The sequence below is a fragment of the Macaca mulatta genome, chromosome X (assembly GCF_049350105.2).
Source record: "Macaca mulatta isolate MMU2019108-1 chromosome X, T2T-MMU8v2.0, whole genome shotgun sequence".
Lineage (NCBI taxonomy): Eukaryota > Metazoa > Chordata > Mammalia > Primates > Cercopithecidae > Macaca > Macaca mulatta.
In genome coordinates this window covers 75,109,238-75,115,202 of record NC_133426.1, presented here as the reverse complement: position 1 = coordinate 75,115,202, position 5,965 = coordinate 75,109,238, and the positions used below count along the sequence as shown (strand labels likewise).

Genomic DNA, 5,965 nt, shown 5'->3' with positions numbered 1-5,965 from the left:
ACTATTCTTTCTCTTTTGTGTAGTCTTGGCACCCTCGTGAAAGATCAGTTGACTGTATATGCCTGTGTTTATTTCTGGGTTCTCTATTCTGTTTATATGGTTTATATGTTTGTCTTTATGCAGATACCATACTGTTTTGATTACTGTAGATTTGTAATATATTTTGAAGTCAGGAAGTATGAAGCCTTGTGCTTTTTTTCTTTCTTAAGATTGTTTTGGCTATTTGGGGTCTTTTGTGGTTCTGTATGAATTTTAGGCTTGTTTTTCTATTTTCATTTAAAATCCCATTGGTAGTTTGGTAGGGATTGCATTGAGCCTGTAGATTATTTTGGATATCTTAATATTAATTTTTCCAATACAGGAACAAGTAATGTTTCTCCATTTATTTGTGTCTTCTTTAACTTCTTTCAGCAATATTTTCTTGTTTAAGTGTACTAGTCTTTCACTTCATTAACTATGTTTTTCCCATTTTATTTTTTGATGCTATTATAGCATCAAATAGGAATTTGGAAATATTGCCTCCTATTGATTTTTTCTGAAGCATTTGAGAAGGATTGGTAACAATTCTTCTACAAATGTTTGTTAGAATTATTCAGTAAAGCCATCACTTCCTGTGCTTTTCTTTGTTAAAAAGTTTTTAGTTACTGATTCAATTTCCTTACTAGTTATAGGTCTGTTCAGATTCTATTTCTTCATGATTCTTTCTCAATAGGTTGCATGTTTCTGGAACTTTATCTGTTTCTTTCAGATTACCCAATTTGTTGGCATATAATGTCTCATAGTAGTCTTTTATGATTCTTTTTATTTCTATGACATCAGTTGTAATGTCTCCTCTTTCATTTCTAATTTTATTTTTTTAGGTCTTTTCCTTTTTTTTTTTTTTTTTTTTTTTTTGAGATGGAGTCTCACGCTGTCACCCAGTCTGGAGAGCAGTGGTGTGATCTTGGCTCAATGCAACCTCCACCTCCCAGGCTCTTGCAGTTCTCCTACCTCAGCCTCCAGAGTAGCTGGAATTACAGGGGTGCGAGCCACCACGTCAGGCTAATTTTTTTGTATTTTAGTAGGCACGGGGTTTCACCATGTTGCCCTGGCTGGTCTCGAACTCCTGAGTTCAGGCAATCCGCCCGCCTTGGCCTCCCAAAGTGCTGGGATTACAGGCATGAGCCACCGCACCTGGCCTCTTTTTTTCTTAATCTAGCTAAGGGTTTGTCAATTTCATTTCTTTTCAAAAAACAATTCTTAGTTCCATTGGTCTTTTCTATTGTTCTTCTAGCCTCTGTTTCATTTATTTCTACTCTAATCTTTATTATTTCCTTTCTTCTACAATTTTGGGTTTAGTTTGTTCCTTTCTCTCTAATTCCTTGAGATGTAAATATAGGTTTTTAATCAAAGATCTTTCATCTTTGTTAACAAAGACATTTACCCTTTTCATCCTGCTTTTGCTGCATCCCATACGTTTTGGCTTGCTGTGTTTTCATTTTCATTTGTCTCAAGATATTTTCTAATTTCCCTTTTAATTTCTTCTTTGACCCATTGGTTTTTCAACTGTGTTGTTTAATTTCCGTATAGGTGTAAATTTTCCAGTTTTCCTTCTGCTAGTTGTTGTTGTTGTTGTTGTTGTTGTTATTATTATTATTATTATGAGACAATATCTCACTGTGTTGCCCTGGCTGGAGTGGCATGATCATAGCTCACTGCAGTCTCAACCTACTGGACCCAGGTGATCCTCCTGCTTTAGCCTCCTGAGTAGCTGGGACTACAGGCATGCACCATTGTCCTGGCTAACGTTCTAATTTTTTTTGTAGAGACAGGGGATCTTTATGTCGCCCAGACTGGGCTCAAATTCCTGGGCTCAAGCAATCCTTCTGCCTCTGCCTCCCAAAGTGTTGTGATTACAGCCATGAGCCCCCATGCCTGGCCTTGCTATTGATTTCTAGTTTTATTCCATTATGGTAAGAGAAGATGCTTGATATAACTTCAATCTTCTTAAGTTTGTTAAGGCATATTTTGTGACCAAGCATGTGGTCTGTCCTAGAGAATGTCTCATGTGCACTTGAAAGAATGTGTATTCTGTTGTTGCTGAGTAAATGTTATGTATATCTCTGTTAGAGCCATTTGGTTTACAGTGTTATTCAAATCCTCTGTTTATTTATCATTTGTCTGGGTGTTCTATCCTTTATTAAAAGTGGGTTATTAAAATCTCCTACTATTGTTACGTTGGCGTCTATTTCTTCCTTTAGTTCTGTCAATGTTTGCTCCATATATTTAGGTGCTCTGATGTTCAGTGCATACATAGTTATAATTATTATCTTCCTGGAAAACTGACCTTTTATCATTATATTTTCCTTTTTGTCTCTTGTGATAGTTTTTTACTTAAAATCTGTTTTGTCTGACATAAATATGACCTCCATTGCTCTCTTTTGTTTATTATTTTCGTGGAATATATTCTCCACTGTTTGCTTTCAACATATTTGTGTACTTCAATCTAAAATGAGTCCCTAGTAGACAGCATAGCTGGATCTTGTTTTTAAAAATCCATTCAGCCACTCTATGTCTTTTGATTGGAGAGTTTAATTTATTTACATTTAATGTAATTACTAATAGGAAAGGACTTACTATTGCCATTTCATTCTTTTTTTCTGTCTTAAGGGTTTTTTATTTGTTCGTTTGTTTTGTTTGTTTTATGTGATAGGGTATTTTTCTGTCATGCAGGCTGGGGTTCTGTGGCACAATTATAGCTCACTGCAGCCTTGAACTTCTGAGCTCAAGCAATCCTCTTGCCTCAGTCTCCTGCACAGCTGGGAATATAGGTGCACACCACCATCCCAGCTATTTTTTTTTTTTTAACTTTTTAAAAGATGGAGTCTTGCTGTGTTGTTCGGGTGATCTGAAACTCCTGTCCTCAAGTGATCCTCCTGCCTCAGCCTCCCAAAAAGTGCTGGGATTACAGGCATGACTGCTGTGCCTGGTCTGTCTGATGGAGTGTTTTGACTCTGTTTTCTTCTCTTTCTGTCTTCCTTTGTGTTTTGTTGACTTTTTGTAGTTACATGCTTTGATTCCTTTCTCATTTTCTTTGCTGTATCTTCTATAGTTACTTTCTTTGTGATTACCATGGGATACCTAAGATATCTTATAGTTGTAACAATATATTTTAAACTGATAACATCTTAAGTTCAGTCACATATAAAAGCTGTACCTTTTTACTTATCCCCCCACACTTTCTGATGTTAATGTCACAAATTACAACTTTTTATATTTTGTATAAATATATACAAAATATATCACAGTAATCTGTATTTGTCTAAATATTTACCTTTACTAGAGATCTTTATACTTTCATATGGTTTCACCTTGCTATTTACTATCCTTTCATTTCACCTTGAAGGATTCCCTTTAGCATTTCTTCTAAGGCAAATCTAGAGGTAATGAGCTCCCTCCGTTTTTTGTTTATCTGGGAAAGTCTTTCCTTCTCCTTCATGTTTGAAAGACAGCTATGCCAAATGTATTTTGTTGGCAGTATTTTTCTTTCAGCACTTTGAAAATACATCCCACTTTCTTCTGGCCTACTAGGTTTATGCTGAAAATTTTACTGATGGTTTCACTAGGACTCCCTTGTACATCATGAGTCACTTTGCACTTGCTGCTTGGAAAACTCTCTTATCTTTGACTTTTCACAATTCAATCGTAATTTGTCTTGTGGACTCCGTTGGTTTCATCCTAGTTGGAGTCCTTTGGGATCCTTGACTATGGATGTCCATTTTCTTTCCCAAATTTTGGAAGTTTTTGTCTGATATCTTCAAACAGGCTTTCTCCACCTTTCTCTCTCTTCTCCTTCTACAATTCCTATTATGTGTATATTGGTCTGCTTGATGGTGTCTCATGAGTCTCTTCAGCTTTGTTCTTCACTATTTTTCTTTTCTTTTTCTTTTTTTCTTGAGACAGGGTCTCACGTTGTCACCCAAGCTGGAGTGCAGTGGCATGAACATGGCTCACTGCAGCTTCAACTTCCTGGGCTCAAGCTATCCTCCTACTTCAGCCCCCCAAGTAGCTGGGACTACAGGCATGTGCCACCAAACTCAGCTAATTTTCTTTTTGTACAAAAAGTACACAATTTTTGTACAGGGTTTTACCATGTTGTCCAGGCTGGTCTCAAACTCCTGAGCTCAAGTGATCCTCCTGCCTCAGCCTCCAAAAGTACTGGGATTACAGGTGTGAGCCACCATTCTTGGCCTCTTTTTTTTTTTTTTTTCTTTCTTCCTCTGACTGGATAATGTTAAAGGACTTGTCTGTGAGTCCATTGATTCTTCTGCTTGGTCAAGTCTCCTGTTGAAAAATTCTCTAGTGAATTTTTCAATTCAGTTATTATATTATTCAGCAGCAAAAAAAAATGTTTTGTTCTTTTTTTATATGTTCTATTTTTTGTTGATATTTTCATTTTGTTTATGCACAGTTTTCATGAGTTCACTGAGCATCTTTGTAACAGCTGTTTTGAATTCTTTGTCAGGTTGTTCATTTATCTTAATTTCTTTTTTTTCAATTTTATAACTTTATTTGATGTTTTTGACGATCAGTGATTTAGTTTTCATCCGCATTGACTGTCTGTAGATTTTCGAAAGTGGTAACAGGTACATAGGTAACCAAAGTGTAGAGCTTATTTGGTGAATCTTCATCCTTATTATGTTTTCTGGACAATCGCACATGGATAGGGTATGGGACATTCCTTATTCCTCTGGCCGGGACAGCTTTGTTGAGCCTGGTATCAATACACACATCTGGAATTCCCATCTCCTTCATGGCAAATTTCCGAATCTCTTTGAGTGCCCGAGGGTCACGCTTCTTGAAGCCCACTGCATGGATGCGCTTGTGAATGTTGATAGTGTACTCTTGGGTCACCCCCTTGTTGATGGCAGAATGGCTCTTTTTCTTGTCATCATCCTTCTTTGTGGGAGCCATTCTGCTGGGTCTAAGTTGGAAAAGAAGCTATCTTAATTTCTTAAGAGTTGGTTTCTGGAGATTTATTTTGTTCCTTTAATTGGGTTATATTACCCTGTTTTGTTGTGTGGCTTATAAATTGGTGCTGTTTTCTGTGCATTTGAAAAAAATACCTATCTCTACTGGTCTTTACACTCTGTCTTTGTATGGAAAAAGACCTTCATCAATCAATCTGGCCAGAGATTCTGGAGGTCTCTCAAATATTTTCTGCGGAAATATCTTCTCTGAATTTGTGTATGTAAATTACCAACCTGAGGAATATTCTGGTTTATTTTTTAGGGGCTCATAATCTTTTGCTTCCCCTAGTGTCTGTGTGTGGTACTGCAGATTCTCTGGAGCTGCCACAAAGCATCCAATTCTTTTTTATTCTCAGTGGTCCCCATGTTTCTAGAAACATGTATGCTGGATTATGTCAGTGCTCTGAGTTGGTGAGACAGTAACCAGTCCCTCAGCCAGCCTCCTGAAAATCTTGAACATTAAACACATGCACCACTCCACTCACTCTTCCATTTACCCATGAAGGAAAGGCCACTGAGTTGAATCGACCTCTGTCTGCTGTACCATGGATCCTTTAGAGTAGCAGCCAAACACCCTCCTCTCTTTTGTTCTCAGATGCCCCCAGGTGTCTAGAATTCAGTCAGCATTCAGTCAGCATTCTGAGACAGACAAGATAGAAACCAGTTCCTCATACAGCCCCTGAAAAAGCTGGAATGTTTGACACACCCACCAACTCTTTACCTTTCCATGGAGAAGCCAGGAATTGGAAGTTTTCTCCCACTGGTTCCACTCTGCACCAGGGGGAGAGAACATGGTGAGGGGGTGCATGCTAATGTTAACCATCAACTTTGTCTGAACATTGGATGTATGATTCAGCCTTCTGTTTCCCCCTCCATAGGGAAGCCAGAAGCTGGGAGTTCTCTCCTGATTATTCCATGCTGAGCCAGGCGAAAGAACAGGGTGAGCGAGTGCCCCA

The 5,965-nt window shown here is 37.8% G+C and overlaps 1 pseudogene; it reads right to left on the bottom strand.

Moving 5' to 3' along the window:
* Positions 1 to 4,575: 4,575 nt before the first annotated feature.
* LOC711041 (large ribosomal subunit protein eL31 pseudogene) lies at positions 4,576 to 4,986 on the bottom strand (annotated as a pseudogene).
* Between the last annotated feature and the right edge of the window lie 979 nt (positions 4,987 to 5,965).